The sequence below is a fragment of the Neolamprologus multifasciatus genome, chromosome 2 (genome assembly GCF_963576455.1).
Source record: "Neolamprologus multifasciatus chromosome 2, fNeoMul1.2, whole genome shotgun sequence".
Classification (NCBI taxonomy): domain Eukaryota; kingdom Metazoa; phylum Chordata; class Actinopteri; order Cichliformes; family Cichlidae; genus Neolamprologus; species Neolamprologus multifasciatus.
The window spans coordinates 34,093,029-34,110,266 of record NC_140440.1 but is presented as its reverse complement, the minus strand read 5'-3'; the positions used below and the strand labels follow the sequence as shown (position 1 = coordinate 34,110,266).

General features: G+C 40.2%; 1 protein-coding gene across 6 annotated transcripts in view; it reads right to left on the bottom strand.

The window, feature by feature from the left end:
- Positions 1 to 17,238, bottom strand: part of elf1 (E74-like ETS transcription factor 1) — a 43,598-nt gene that overhangs the window by 17,396 nt on the left and 8,964 nt on the right. Inside the window, exons 1-2 of one of the 6 annotated variants that reach the window (XM_085130947.1) lie at positions 10,348 to 12,116; positions 906 to 6,369 (exon numbers count right to left, since the gene is read on the bottom strand). The exons of 2 other annotated variants lie outside the window; for them this stretch is intronic. The gene's annotated coding sequence lies outside the window, so the exon portion shown is untranslated. Of the gene's footprint in view, positions 1 to 905; positions 12,117 to 17,238 lie in introns of those variants that run through there. 3 more of the 6 variants (XM_085130938.1, XM_085130930.1, XM_085130966.1) reach the window with 3 other exon arrangements.

Sequence of the window (17,238 nt, the reverse complement as noted above, 5' to 3'; positions counted from 1 at the left end):
GCACTCACAGGAACAGCATCACTGAGCACTGGGTTTCTGCTGCTTCCTGTCTGTTAAACCACACTCAGAAGAAAATTTCTTCCTCTGTGTAAGAGCGGAAAGTTCTCAACTCCCCCTCCTTCCTCCTGAAACAACACACTATCACGCTCGTAGACTTGAGTGTTGTCACACAGGTACCGTTTCTTTATAACTACTGCCAGAGTGACGTAAAACATGAAGGTGATTACACTGCAGTTGGACTCTTTTTATAGATAAGTCTGACAGTGTAACATATCATTGGATTTTAAAAGTTAAACTAGTCAGAAGTAAGAAATCTGTAAATAATATATTCAAAATATTAAGAAGCTAATGAGTCATTTCAAAAATATATTCTGCAAATGAGACGCTACTCAGCTTTCTTTCGCTTTCTGACATTTTCAAAGCTGCTGCTGCAGTCAGGGCTGTTTAGTGATTCAAAAGGATCACAGCAGAGTTCTCAAAGCCACACCTGCCATTTGCAGACATCTCTTCCCCACAATGCTGACACAAGTACAAGCAGATAGCATTACTAACCCACCCACCCCTCAAAACAGACATACATCCCTTATTTGGCCCCATGAGTTGGTTTTGCACAAATTCTAAGAACAAACTACAAAGTTCCCGTCACACAGTGTTCTCTTATTGGTCATACAGTATTTCAGTGCACAAACGCACTGTGTGCGCAACGACAGCACAGCAAAATGTTTTTAGAAGACACAGAGAAGAACTTTCCTGAAGCCCGAGTCATTCATTACAAGTGTGAAAATATTCAGTTTTGTTCTTAACTGAACACGAACAAATATTAAGCTTAGAAATACACGGTAAACAAATCGAACCACAATAAAGTATCAATAAATTCCATCTTAACTCCAGCGCTGCTGTCTTACCTGATACGTAACAAATCCAAAGAGAGGCCTTTTGTAAAGTAACAGATGCGGGCTTTTAGTAAAAATTACCACCAGCAGCCTACTTCTATAATGTGGCAACCAGCCACATGTCACAGATAGGAAGAACCACTAAAGTTGTGAAAACAGGACAGGAAATTGCAGCAAAGTTTTAGAAAAGACAACTGCACCAAACATGTCAGTTTGATCCGCTGTGTGCTGCTGTGGCCGCCACAGTTTTATTTAAAAATGTGATCTTTGCCATGCAAGTGGAAGCCTGTGTGCAGCGCCGTATTTTTAAAATATTGTTAGCATATATATTTACAGCATTGCCGTGAATGTTTTTCGAGACGTTTACAGCAGTGCTGCATGTAGCCGGCTCTGTAGGCGGTAATGCTTACACCTAAATGAATACTCAAAGCAGTAACGTATGTAAAGCTTGTGATTTCAGTTTTCTATGTTGCTCTTTGCCAGTAAGAAAGAACAAGAAGCAAGAAGTTTTGATAAGAGCATAAGATTCATCCAAGCATTTTACAAACCAGAGCTGGCTCCAAAACTGTACTGGCCTGTTTTCAGGGAACTATATAAACTTTTTTTCTTTTTTTCTCACATCTGAGCTCAGTGACATCATTTCAAAATAACCCAAAAAGATTTCTGAGTAAAAAGAACTCGGAGAGCAGGGATGAATAAAGAGCATGCATGTCTGTGCATGTGTGTCAGGAGTTTCGTTGCCCTGCTGATTCTTTTCTTGGAGACATAGCTGAAATGTTTCATCTGAACTTCTAGGCTCTGCTGTTGTTTTGGCTGCTGAGTGGGAGCCATTTGATGCATGACTAGACTGGAAAAGTCAAAGTTCTCTCTTTTTGTAGACTATAAGCAAGCTTCCCACAAGCGCTAGATATATACAGGAGGCTAGTGCATACAGAGTCACGTCTTTGTATGAACCCAAAGTTGGAAAATTGCTTTAAACTTGTCCTTCTTCACTATAATCAAACTAAAATTAAAAGTATTTATAAAATTTGCACTACTGTACCACTCACAACCACTTACATTCATACCAACACGAAGATGTCATTTCACAGGAATACTGACAGCAGCAAGGGAGGATACTGTACCCACGGGAAAAATACCAGCAGCATACTATCAACTGAGTGAGCAAGTTGAAAGTTGACATCCTAAATTCCTTCTTACACTTTAAACACCGATGCCAACTTTATCTCTGATAGCTGCCATTTTTACGCAACTTTTCCCAATTCCTAAGAAACTCAAGGGAAGCCTATACTGTATGAACTTTGCCAAGATACTTCCTAGATTGTCTCTTAGCGTAGGTACATGTTATGGATGGAGCCCAGAGATTTCAGGGCTGACTGTGGATCATAAAGGGGGACCTGGCTGTTGCAAAAGAGGCTGCATACCAAACAGGTCTGGACACAAGCAGGCTGATGTGTCCACCTACAGTCAGGCATGCAGTAATACCTAACAGGCAACACACCTACAGAAGGCACATAGTCAGACAGAGACAAAGTAATCTTTGTCTCGTCATACAGTTCGACTCTACCACTAGTTCAAGAAACAACATGGAAGCTGAGAAGATCGATGTGACTCACAGATCTGTACGATAAATATTTACCTAACGCTACAAGTGGGAAAAAGCTAGCTCTGTTCAAAGGTAACAAAACCTGCCTATTATCTGATAAGTTAACCTACTTTGTGAAAGTACAGACTTTACAAATCTTTGTACAAATTATGCAAACAAACTATAACATTCGAACGACATTAGATTTAGCACACAAACATAAAAGTGCCTTAAATCTCCTCATCATTATTGTGCTAGAAGGCAAATACATTTATTTCTCAGAAGTATTCCTTTTAATACTCACTGTCTTTAGAAATAAGTACCATATAACACGAGTACAGCATGTCTACTACATTTATTATGTTTTCATCAAAAGGATAAAACCCTCTCAGAGATGCAGATTTACAGCCCCGGCTGTTTTTGAGACTTCCAGGGATCAAGCTTCAGTTTAACAGCTAATAACAACAAAATCAGCTCTTCTCATCTGATCCCCCATAAAGCCTCGCTGATAGGACCACTCACACTGAGTCAGCTTAGCCCCTTCAAGACAGCTTATCTGATTTCACACAATTGGATACTGGGTCAGTGTGGTATTGGATACCACTGGCCAATGTTTCTATCTAATCTTGCAGCCAGTAAACGTGTGCCCATTCCTGGATCGAAGGACAGAAGTGCAAAGTCATTGCTTCTCAAGATGCCAAGTGCATAGTTCAAATACAGACAAAGGAAAAAGTGTTAAGTTGTGCGAGTGACCTAACAGGCCTAAGCTACAACAACTCATAGACTCATGACAAATGTTTGGATTGCATGCTTTAGGTATTACAGCATTACTCGGACTTCAAACGCTTGAGCTCGTCATCTTAACAAGTTTTCTAGAATCGTGTCCGCCCTGTGCTTTCACTGCTCATAACATTAAAATTAACATTCCCTGCTAACACCACCCTCTTCCATCCGCTTCGTATATTCCAGCTGCCGCAGATATGAATCTACGGCGCAGCTCATACATTTGAGGAGATGTTTGACATATTTGCAAGGGGCAGAAGGACTGTCTGCTCAGGCTGGTCAATATTTGAGAAGGCTTTATGAAATACACTTGTTTATGACAGTCACCTGATGAGGAAGGTGCAGCATGGGTGCATGAAATGAGGACAATAAACTACCTGGTTAAAGAGACAGCTGTGCTCAGTACTGCTGTGTAACAAAATATTTACACGGTGTGATTGCGTTACCATATTTGGGATCAGCAATAACTACACGTGCAGAGAAACACGAAGAGTTTCTAGGAAGATGCACACACTACAGGCTCATACAAATGCTAATCTTTGCTTCATGCTACTTTGAATAAAAAAGCCTGACAATCAGTCTCCAGAGGGGCTGGGGCTACGTTGTTCTGATGAGAATCACAATGCAAAAACGCAAAGGTAAACAAGGAGTGGCTGTTGCCTAGCAACACGCAGAGGGAGAGGGCTAGTAAAGTAGGCTGTGTGGAACAAGAACAGAGCAGGTGGGCCTCATTCAGCTCAGCAAAGGCACACACTGTGTTTGTGAGGATGCATGTTGAAGACCAAGCATAACAAGCACAAACACACAACTGAATGGACTGCCAAGCTGCTTCTCCCTGTGTTCACTGCTGAAATCAAAAAACTGAATTGTAAAAATTACTCCTCTGATTTTTCTTTTCTTTTGCCCAACAAAGAACTCTTCCAGCTAAGAAACATTTTGAAATTGTCCAATCTGTAACAGCTGCAAGCCTCAAAGTGCCTCAGTTCTTTACATACTGCACTTCTACAGTCGTGCATTTTAAAACAATGACGTCAAACTCCAGGCGGTGGAGCTTTTCCACACCTGAGTCACATGACAGACTTTTTTCAAACTGCTTTCTGACTCGGTGACGAATTGGACCTACAAGCAGAAGCCATAATCACTTTGGCATCAATAGAATCAAACCCATCCAACACTACATTACTATCATCCTAGTATAGCCTACAAACCTCAACAGCTGATTAGATTAACTTAAAAACATAGTAAATCACTATACTTAGCTCTAAATCTTACCTACTAACCCATGCTATCTTGGATGTTTCATCTCTGGCAGATTAAACAAACATAATCTTGCATGTTAATCAGTGGCCTACTGACTGATTCTAGCTAAGCTTAAATGCTGCTATTAATTATGTCATCAGTATTCACATCTAACATCCTGCAAATAAGGAGATCTTCTGAATTGTCAGGTTATGTAATGAGAATGCAGTGGGGGGTTTTTTACTTGTGGGTGAGGTGCGATTGAATACGAGAGAAAAAAACGAAAGAAAGAAAAGAACCAAAGTGGTACTGTCACATAAATCAATCATTTCTGGATGCAAGAACTTAAGAGTTACAGATGTAAGAAGTGATGTTATTATTGATTTTTATACATCGACCATGTCACCACAAATTTTTAGAAATTTGCATGCAGCAGTCATTCCTTGAAGCCCTGAGCACTGAGAGTCTGTTACAGTCCTTTTATATTTGGACACTAGCACTCAGACAAGGGGATCCACTCAGCAGATCATCTGAGAGCTGCAGTGATTATGGGCATGGCCAGTTTTCCATATGAGAGAGCTTGCTGCTGAAAGTTTCAAACTCAGACACCACTGCAGCGGGGTGTCTGAGACCAAAAGCCTCCTAAAAACATGTGGCAAATCAATTTCCCTGGGTTAGAATGACTCTTTGTACCAAACGATATTGCATTAAAGCAAATACGATGTTTAAATTAGCACAGCAGAGCTGGGAAACTATAGCAGCTAAAGTTTTATGTTTTATGTTCATATGCATCTCACACAGGGTGAGTCTACGTTTTTGCACTTTGTTACCTCATGCAGGGTGGGACCCACATAACTGGAAACAAAAACACTGCACTGTGAACTCGCTTTCAGGCCTTTATATAGCATTAGCAATTTATAGCTACTGCATCAAACTGCATCAGAAGACATGAAGTTTTCTGTATTTGTAAAGTATACAGTCCCAAATGACTGTTTCAAATAAATGCAGAGCACAACAGAAGGTTGTAATGGAAATTTTATTTCTGATGTCTGTTTGCTGTTTTTATCTGGAGGAAAAATAAATCTGCACCTCAAACTCCGCCCACACAACTTCAGTGAACAACGTCTATGAACGATGAACTTTTATCAAGATAAATGAGTTGTCATCATTTCCATGTAGACGCTTTATATAAAATGTATATCAACCAACACTAACTTAATAGTAGGTCTCTTTAACTGCATGATAGTAAAAGGGAAGTAATTTCTAAACAGCATTAACCAACTCACACGGCTTCCAGTTCATTATTTTATAGATGTTATATTTATTTTTTACTGTTTCTGAGAGTCTGTTGGTTTTATTAGTACTAGGGATGTGGCCAAAAGGTCATATCACAATGCTTTTTGGGTCGAATCGATCTCTAAATAACAATTCTCCCCACAGATAGTTGATCTAAAGCAATTAGATGATTAGTTGTGCTTCTGATTGCCTGGAAACAGAGACAAACTCTCAAATCTCTGCATCCTTTTCTTGTTGTAATTTTAATCTTAGCATTAGTCTCCGTCTTCTTTTTTATTTTTATCTTGTGTTACAACTAGTCACGCTCAGTTCATGTGAGGTAGGAAAGTTTGGACGGGGAAGTTATTTGTTTTATTTATTTCACTTACTGTTAACCAGCTAGTTCCTTGTCCTGTTACATGTCCGTGCCTGCGTGGTGGCTGTTAGTCCCTGATGTCAGTACTTGTCCAGTGAGTCTCACGTCCTGTGGGTTAACCCTCCCCTGGTGAATCCAAGTGGAACTGCTTCATGTGCTGATATGCTAAGTTCACCAAGGCCTCAAAGCAAAAGGACTATCATCTCCGCCAGCTGCAGCTGAAGACAGAGGAAGTAGAGTCCAACCACAGAGCAAGAGACTCACAGGAGATAGCTGAATTGCATTGATAGCAACTGAACTTTCACATTAAGATACGTAAATATAGCACCTTTTAAATATGTGACGCCATTATTCCTTTGAAAATCTATCAAGGATGCAAACTAATCCATTGCTAAATGCCACCTGAATTTTATGCCACTGAGAAGAAAGCAGCAGGATCAACCTTTTATTCTAGAAACATGCAGGAGGACTTTGCATTACATTTCTTTGTGGCCGAAGTACTCAGATCTTTAACTTGACCAAAGGTTAATCTTACAACCACAAAGCCTTTTCCTTAACACGCAACTGTGCAGCGCATAGATATTCGTACATCATCACAAGGCAGCGCACTAGAACATTAATGTTCTCTATTCTTTTAATCTGAACAATAACTACTAAGTAAAGCTTTTGAAGTAACGTGGCAGATTAAAACATGCAATGCTTCCATCTGAACTGCAGCAGAAAAGTTTCAGTACCTCAAACTATGACTATGTACGGTACTTGAGTTGACAGAAGTTACATTTACTTTTTCACAACTGACCGTGACTCCATATGTCACGCCAAGACTCGTGTTCTGTTAAATACTCCCAGATAAGTATGGTGCATTACATAAGCAGGAGTGTTGTGAAAAGGTGTGACCTGATATTCCCTGTACTAGATCATTTCTCTTGTGCGCCCTCTTTCTTTGTGAGAAAACATGACCTACTTCACTTATTTCAGCCTGGCTTATTATACCAGTACTTCTGTAACCACAAAGTTAATAAGTACACACTGGAGGGGTTAAATCTATAAGATTTATGTGAGAAATTAGCCTCAAAACATGTAGTAAGTAAAACGTTTAGAAAGTCTTTTTACTTCACTACACAGTGAATCAACTCCAAATAAAAATTACTTAAAGGACTAACACAGACAAACAATGTGATCATCAGTATCTTAGAGAAAGCATCACTGAAAGAAATCACAGACGAGTTCCCAGTCAAGAGAAATGCACTGAAGAAAAGAGACAAAAGAAGAAGAAGAATCTCTGCCCCTCGAATATAAATCAAGATCGGGGACTGAAATGAAATACACCAGGCTAGAAGAACTTCAAACGATTTGGTTTTTGGGCTCTGTGGTGAGATGTGATGATAACAGCTCTGGTTCGGTATGTACTGCAGAACAACGGCCAGTCCTAGCACGCTCCGAGCATGAGACGGTTGCAACACAGGGAGACAGTTGCTCAATCCATTTAACTTTATTTATCAAGGGAGGGTTCTTGAGCACCGGCAGCATATTAACAGAGATACACAACCAGCTTACAAACTGAATACTGAATGTGCCTTGCTCAGTGGCACAGTAGCTATTAAGCAGAAGAGAAAGTTATACATTAACTTTCCCCACCCAGGTTTTCCCAACGGGTCACAGGAGTTCAAACTTCCCATCACAAGCGTACTTCTCTAATCTTTAGGTCTCCATCCATCCCATAAATAGAGAGCAATGGAAAATAAAACAGCAAAGAAGAAATGGGGAAACTGACGTGGAAATGTGATGCAAATTCATCGTTTAGCAATACAAAAAGGGCTCCGAGTGTGCTTTCTCATATGAGCCATTTTCCAGTTGGGCTTACTTACAATGGCTGCGGGTGAACAAGCCTTGTTTATTCACTAGTTTCACTATGAGTTCACTGGTTTTCCGCAGCGGCTTCAATAAATAGGACGGCTGAAGGGTAGAAGTCGTGGTCACCAGGCAAAAAGGAACACATGAACAAGTTGATACTTTAAGCAAAGTTGTTTATATAAAGAAATAATTCTTGCCATAATATTACTAGGAAAAGATTTCATTATTTGAATCATGGAAATTATGGCACCATTTTTGTTTTGAATATGCAGCCATGACATCGACAATTAGGACTATTTAACAACCATTTCTCTGCTGCCATCTGACCACACAAAAGTCTTGTTACTCTCATTTATTCTATTCAAATCATAACCAACAGTTTGTACCTGACCATTCACAGTTGGCTCTGGTTTTTTTCTGCTTGTGATAGCATGCACCTGCAACATGGAGCAACACAAATCCTCGATTTTTACATATCTCGGCCTGCCCGAGTTGTAGTAATAAACTAAACCCCGCCTGCTCCTGCTCTCGTCACCTCCTTATCTTGCACCGCCTCCGTCATCTCGCCCAAGCCTAATGATCTAATTACAGGCTAAGACTTGTTGACACTGTATTGAAGGAAGAAAGACTGCAGTCCAGCCGCCCTCCTGTTCTTTCAATGAGAGGCATAAAACCTCACTAAACAGCAGCTTCACTATGAGTTCGTCCTCTGAGGCAAGAGGCCCTCATTTACAATCCAAATCAGGGTGGGCATAGGTTATGATGAGAAAGTAAGGCAAGTTAGGTCAAATGCAAACTTCTACCGGCTCAACAACAGAGCCATTCACACACCGAATCATGTGTTGATGGTACAACACATAAAAATAATAAAAAGTCCTCTGTTTTTCAGGGCCAGGCCACCTGACCCTCACCCAATAATACTCAATATTCAGTCTAAAATATAGAGATATTTATTTATTTGGTGTCTGTAAGATGACCTCTTCTACACTGCCTTTAATGGGCCTCAGCTGTTATGCAAAACATTACATCAACAAGATCATTTCTGAATGCCAAACCAATGAAATAATCACATGCTTGGATATTTTGTGTATAATTACATTTTTTAAAAGCCAGACTAAAAATTAGACGAATATGTTTTGTGCTTGTTCGGGGTTTCGCTGAGATAACTGCACAGTTCTGCGCATCTTCAATGAAGCAACATTTAAAAGCAGATTCATGTGAAGTGAGAATGTTACTCAGACTCGGAGGCATGTTTATTCAAACATGTATTGCGTGCACACTGTGGTGCACAAAGTGCAGAGTCGATTTCTGAGGAAACAGGAAGTGTGCTTTTATCTCTGCTGCTCTGTGCAACTTTTAGAAACAGATACTTTAAGCACAATCGTTTGGTTGACAGACTTTACACAAAGTTAACTTTTACGTGCACAGAAAAGGAAGCAAGGTACTTCAGGGTCAGACTTTGCTGTGAGCTTAAATGTCAAACATCTGGGCATCTACATTACAAGATAAGCAGCATTCTGTTCCAGTGATCAGAAGATTTTGAAGAAGCTCTGCATGACTGACGCGATGTGGCTGTGGCTAAGAGCTCCAACAGCGAAACCACAGCCGTTCCTCTACTTTTATTCTTCTCTACTCTAATTGTGAATGTAGCAACTCGCAGTTTTTAATAATAGCATGACATTTGTGTAGCAATTATGGATCAAAATCATCATAGAGTGTAATTACTTTTTAGTAGACCATTACTACACAGTGAAAAATACATGTGGGCTTGGTCAGGGGACTTGCAAAATACTGTTCCCGCCCTTATTTCAAGACGCCATATAAGGCAACAATTCAGAAAAGAAATGCAACAAACACACATAGAAGTTAAAGATCATCCTTATTATATATAACATGGCAGGTTTGAAAGTTAGAAGTGATAAACTTATCTGACAAGTTTTCAGACACTAAAAAGTTTCAACTAGGTTTGAGGAAAATGGTGATTTATGGGCGAGAAGGTGATTCGAATAAATACAAATGCAGGTTTGTTGTTTTTTGAAGTGACATTTGATTTATTAGTATGCCTCCAAAGATGCAATACAAGAGAAAACAAGCTCCTAAACGTAAGATGAACTGAGATGACTTGTTAAAGCTCTCTATTGAAAACCTTAAAACATGTCAGCGCAACGCCAACGAGAGCCATGCACAGCAGAGCAACCAACTACCTAACTGTTTGTCCGCTTACACACATAAATATATATTATTTATGTTTGTTCATGTAAAATGTATACCTTTCCTTTAACACACACACAAAAAAGCTTAAAACAGGTAACATGTGGAGAGGAGAAGTATCTGTCACTGACCTCAAAGACACAGGATTCGGGTGACAAGGTCCATAATAACAACCAACCAAGTGTTGATCTCAGCAACCAAGAGAAGAATCGGCAGCAAATGGTGAAACTGGAAATAATCCAAGACGTTTTCAAAGGAGGACAATGGTGCCTAAAGACGTGGACAGGCCGGCCCCACACCTCTTTCTCACAGTGACAAAACAAAGCTGGAGATGAGGGTGAAAAAAGACAATGCAAAGGCTGCTGGTTGAAACAGAAAAAGGAGAAGTGTAGTGAAGCAACTTGTCCTCTCCCTATGAGTCACGCAGCACTGTCGCCATTGGTAGTGAAGCCCTGAGGCAGAGTGCCTTCACCTGGCCAATCAGCGACGAGTATCGGCCCTAAATACAAATCCTTTCAGGTGAGTTCTCCTGGTGGCGGGGATTGGACGGAGCTGAAGGGGGGGAGGGGAAACCAGAGAGGACCAACAGTAGGGCCACACCTTAAACACCATGAAAGACGATAGACGGGTTTCACCTGCAGAGGCGGTGGAGTACTGGATGTGTGAGTAAACAGTTGGACAGGTATGCACTTCGTTCAGACTTTGACCATGCGGCGTGGGCGAGTAAAATCTGTATGGCACCTTAGAAGTTAAATTCACCTGTCTTTGTGGCCCATTAAAACACTTGAAATGAATTGTAAGCCTATTAGGCATGCCGCACAGTTAAGCAGCTGACATATGGAGGAGTTAAATGCATCATAAAATAACTTCTAGCAGTGGGAGGTACAAAGAAATCAAAATGTAAAGTCGACTGCGTTTAGTATGAGCAAGTGCTTTGTGACAGAAGCCCACCCCCTCCTATTCCTCTTTGAGACTCACCAATCATGCTAATGGGACAGTTCCAGTTGTGAACAATCATCAGAGGCAAATTTATCGTTTAAAAAAAATAAAGATTCACATGTTGTTTTGGGTGTTATCAAAACATGCTTGAAGTGCCACTGATCAGATCAGTGGGTAACAACATTTTTAGTGACACACATCTTGTAAAGTTCAGCGAATGAGAATAGATAGGAATCTTTATCAGAAATGACACTTTAGCAAACAGGAAGTGGTGGTCTGTGGTAAATGCTGAGCACTCTGTCTTCACACCCTGTGCACTAATTTGTACATGTATTCCACTGAAAACCTCCACGTAGTATTTTTAACAGAACGTCAAATGTTAGTCACTGGATAAAATTAGTTTTCAATTGGGATTGTTGCGAAACAACTTAACATGATCTATCATAGGACTTAGTATTCAAAAAATTGGCCAAGTCTGTTTGTCATGAACCTCCAAATCCCCCTCTCCATCTCCACTGAGTGCCCTCATCTTCGCATTAATTCTTCCTGGCCTGTGTTCGGCACAATTCAGCTCAGAGTAAAAGCAACTGTTTGCTTGGGAGCGAATTGATAGCCTTGTTGTGAGGGAAAGTTATACCGAGCAAGCTCCATTTATCACTCGCCTTTGGAAATACTGTCCACAACCTCGAAGCCTTAGAGGAAGCTGTTCACTTCTTGTGATATAAACTCTTAAGGCTAATGGACTGCAGCACTGCCCAAATCCAGGACAACCATGTAAACATAGAAAAAGTATGCAGACAGGCAAACTTTCAGATAATGACAACAGCTCTACAAAACACCAACAAAAGCAGAAACAGTGCGTGAGGTCTAAAGGAGAGCTACGTGCATTTTGATCTTCCTCTAAATATTAAACAACAAGCTATAATTCTAAATATTAGAATTTGGAAACTGTTTTGTTTTTGAAAGTTTTTATTTTTACCTAAATTTTCCAAAGAACAAATTCAGCATAGAAAGCTGATAAGTAGTCAATTCAAAATAAACTCCAAACGGAGATGGAGAAAATTGTTAGATAACGAACCACACATTCCAGCCTTCAGTTAATTTTGGGAGAACATTTATTCCCTCAACCTCTTGCCAGTATAGTCAGAGCCAGACAGACCATTGCTCATGGAGGAATTATAAGAGCAATGCTCAAGGAACTGGATTTATCTGTCCTGGGCAGCAGGCATATATAACTTGAAACTAGTGTCTGAACATTTTAAAAGGTTCCCAGCAAGCAATGGTAATTGACCTGTATTTGTATAGTGCTTTACTAGTCCATAAGCAGTGTTGGGAAGGTTACTTTTAAAATGTATTCCATTACAGATTACAGATTACATGCCCCAAAATGTATTCTGTAACGTATTCCGTTACGTTACTCAATGAGAGTAACGTATTCTGAATACTTTGGATTACTTAATATATTATCATGCTGTTTACAACTACATGAATGTACTATTGCTGTGATTTATTACTGTTACTGAAGGTCCGCGGCTCCAAACCGTAGTAAAGGGACCTCTGGCTAATACGGTGGGTTCTGTGTCGGCTCGTAGCTGAAAACTAGCTTTACTTTGTTGTCTGGGTCAACTTTGCTAGCAGAGACAGAGAGAGGCGTTGAAAGGCTGCTCCAACAGAACTTATTGTTTTTGGAGGAAAACACGAACACGGTGTACAGTCGAGTCTTACTTACAGCTGGGCTCGTCAGGCTCTCTTCTTGGCTGCAGTGGTTATTATTATATTTACATGCTTCCAGCTCCCGTTTCTGCTCGATGACAGCTCGTACTTTTCCTTTTTCTCCCTCCCTCGCTCACAGACACATAACGTGTATGGCAGTCCATTCTCCCTGCAGCACGGACTACACTGCCTATGATGCTACATTCTTTAGAGCTATACCTGTAGCATTCTGCCTGTTAGCTTAGCACAACAACAACAAAAAGGCCTCTCTCACCCAGGAAACACGCAGAGAGAGAGCGTCACCCTGTAACCATGGCAACCGTAACGCTGCCACCCGGAACAACAGAACGTAGCTGTCAAACAAAACCCAAACAGTCCTGACCCGCCACAATATGAAACAGGGAAGTACCGCCGTGTAATCCATTTATTTCAACAAAGTAACTGTATTCTAAATACCACCTTTTTAAACGGTAACTGTAACGGAATACAGTTACTCATATTTTGTATTTTAAATACGTAACGGCGGTACATGTATTCCGTTACTCCCCAACACTGTCCATAAGGACCCCAAAGCGCTTTACACAACCAGTCATCCACCCATTCACGCACACATTCACACACTGGTGATGGCGAGAATTACAATGCTGACTAGTTTATCAAATGAATTTATCATGTATGATGGGCCAAAGGGCATTAGAAAAAGAAATCCACTAAAATGTACTGAATATACAACGAATAGCGCAGATAACAAAAACATTCAAACAATAAATGATTGCATCACTTTAAAGTTTAGCGTTTGCTTCTGAAATATAGAACTTGGATGATTAACATATTTCCAACAGAACGTTATCTGACTGGTTTCGAAACTGGCTGATGGTTTAAGTCACTTTCTGAACATGTGGCAAAATGTTCTTTTCTATATAAAACGACTATAAAGGAAATCTTTTGATATGAAGTCATTGTTACTTGGTTACCTGAAGTAAAATAGCAAATAATTAATACTGAAAATTACTGAAAATTTCTAATCAGGTTAAAGTGGAAACAGATTTTTATATAGACAGACTGTAATCTTGCTGCAAAGGAGCCCTGTCCACACATGAAGTGCCTACCAGTGAAGTGGCAACCAGGCTCTATGGAAAGTTGATGATAATCAGCAACTTCAAGCAATAAGGGGCAATGTGAAGTAGGTGGTTACCAACTTTTTCTTTTCTTTCCAACTGAGAGTAATAAATACTGTAGAGGCTTATCTCAACAAACGAGAGATTAGAATGTCTGCTAGCAACCAGCCATCAAACTACCAGCAAAACAATCAGCAACACTTTAGAAATCAGAGAGAAAAATTAGGCATGTTGACCCAGAATAACTATTGGAGCTAACAGCATGGTGGTTCATTCAGTGGTTAGTGCTGTTGCTTCAAAGCAGGAGGGTTGTTGCATTAAACCACTGCGTCTGTGATCTCCTGCATGTGCTCTTTATTCTCCCACAATTAACCCTTTAACCCCTAAACCATGAAATATTTGCCATAAAATTAAATTTTTTTGAAAATAGAGAGTTTATTGAACCACCTGAAAAATTAGTTTAAAAAATTCAATTTTTCATTTCAATATATGACTTTTAATTTGTAACGTATTTGTAACACGTGGCTTTTTGTAACTGCTTAAAATTGTATTGTGCAATTCATTTATGTTTTTACGAGGGTGAAAGAAATCACACTGAAGTCTCACATAAAAACTGTATGTATCAAACAGGATACACTGGGCATTAAAGGGTTAAAATGCTAACTCCTAGCATAATGCTGCCAGTCTTAACTGACAGCATGCTTGTAAAAGACATGTTTAATCTCAAGGACGTCACCTCCTTGTTACTGGGTGAACACAGAGAGACAGACATCAAACACATTCAGCCTATAGAGCAGGGGTCCCCAATCCCAGTCCACGAGGGCCGGTGTCCCTGCAGGTTTTAGATGTGTCCTTGATCCATCACAGCTGATTTAAATTGATAAATTACCTCCTCAATGTGTCTTGAAGTTCTCCAGAGGCCTAATAATGAACTAATCATGTGATTCAGGTGTGTTGACCCAGGGTGAGCTCTAAAACCTGCAGGGACACCGGCCCTCGTGGACTGGGATTGGGGACCCCTGCTATAGAGTATCACCAATTAATCTAAGGGGTAGGTCTTTGGACTGTGATAAGGAGCCAGAGTATCCAGAGGAAACCCCTGAATGCACAGAAAGAACATGCAAACTCTACAAATAGAGACCCTTATTGGCCAAATAGTTTAATCCAATAACCTTTTAATCTGCACATCCTTTAAATTCATCAAGTATTAAAAAATATATACATTTTAGTCATAAATGTCCAACCAAAATTAAAATGTTCAGTTCATGATGATACACAACAATGCAAAGCACCAATTGTTCATCTTAAAAAGATTCCTATGATGCTTCACGTCTCAAACTAGTTGATGATTCATACTCAGAAAATCGACTAAACACCACAGAACTAGAGTCATCTTTATGTGGAAAACATCTGGGTAGCTGTGAGGTGACATTTTTAGCCACTGCATCACCGCACTGCTCCGTGTTGTACCGTGCTTTAACAAAATGAAAGAAACAGGAACAGACAGCAAAGGCAGACAAACAAATAATAATATTTTTGTCAGATTCTGCAGCTATTGCATTTTCTTTATGCAGTAAACCTTTTGCATCCTGTGGCAGACAGATTGCATAATGCAAGTAAGGTTAATGTGGAACAAAATCTAGAAGGATGTGCTGTTATTGCTGTATTGCTAATATATAATCAACTGCTAAGTGCAATAGATGTCTTTACATCTTTAATGTATGGCAAAACAGACACTAGATTACTGACTGGGCTGTGGACTGGATTGGCTATCTGTAGAAAAGCAGCAGAAAATTGTACTTAATCACTGGTCTCTGTCTTAAAGTGTTTGGAGGAACATATTTGTGGCCTTAAATCTAGACTAAACTGAAAAGGATGGCGTGTGAATAATTTGCTACAGTGTTTACAGGATTTTCCTTGAGTACAGGAAGGAGAAAAATAAGGTCTCACTTATTCTCTCCAAAGAATTTGCCAAGCTTCCAATTATCTTTTGTAATACTGAATGCAAACTCACCCAAATTTGCACAACAAATCACATCCACGCTCTGGGGAAAAGCAATAACAGCGAAGATGTTTAAATTGCTGTTGCTTGAAGACGTGTCAGTGGAATGAAATTAAATTCAACCCACAGTGTCAAAACACAAAAAGCCTGTCTCACACAGAGCACTGTGTTCTTGCTTTATTCCTACAATGGTTGTGTATTAACTAGAGCAGAGGGAGAGGGGGGAAGAATGCCTTGATGTGTGATCAGTGCAGAGCCACGTGACCATGCACGCTATCTGGAAGGACACACCTTTCCTTTTGCAGCCCAAGAATAAAAAAAGGGTCAGTGATTACTGTCATGTGCTCATTCTACTTAACAGAGGCCAACCACAATAGAAGCAGGCCTCAAAGCCCACATTTTCTGCGGTATGTCCCCATTAAAGGCAGAGCACAGCACCAAAGTCTGTCACTGAATTGCTTTCAACCCCGAAGGAGAAAACTAGACGACTAATTGCACGATATTAATCTTATAGCTTCTCTAAACTCCAAAGCTAGCGTCACCGTTAGCTGCTTGAATCAAACTGTGACACAATCCTCAACATACTTAAAATGTAGCCCTGAAATAGGTCTAATGCTCGCATCTCTCACCGTTTTTCGCACTTGCAAACACACTTTTTCTGCACCGCACAAACTTTCACCACGAATTGCTACAAGAAAATTCTGATCACTCAGCCGAGAGTCAAGATGGAGAACTGTGGGCCCCGACAAACATTTTGAAACGATCCTTGACGGTGTGAGATACAGGAGCATTTGGAGGGCATGCAGAAATATTTGTGCAGCTTGGAGGCAGGTCTAACACTGAGTCTGAGGCAGTCAGATGGTAGCTAACAGAACAGACGAGCACCCTGCAGGAAATACAGAATGAGGTAAGCAAGAGGGCAGAAAGGCATTTTAATTAACTCCCACTGAGATGTTCAGTGAATTACTGGACAAGATAATACTTGAAAACATTTCTCAGGTGTGGATTATTGTCAGGGTGATATGCAAATACTGCAGTAATTTTGGATTTATAGCACACCACCTGGTTGAGGTCAGACTTTGTTGTTGCAGCAATCTAACCGGTTCAGTAAGCTGACGGCTCACAGCGCTATGAAAACGTTCTCGTTCTCGGACAGTGACCGACCTGAGCTGAGCCGGCATCTATGATGACTCACGATGCTGATGAAGCATGACTGCATAAAGACTTAACAGAGAGCTGGGCATATACAG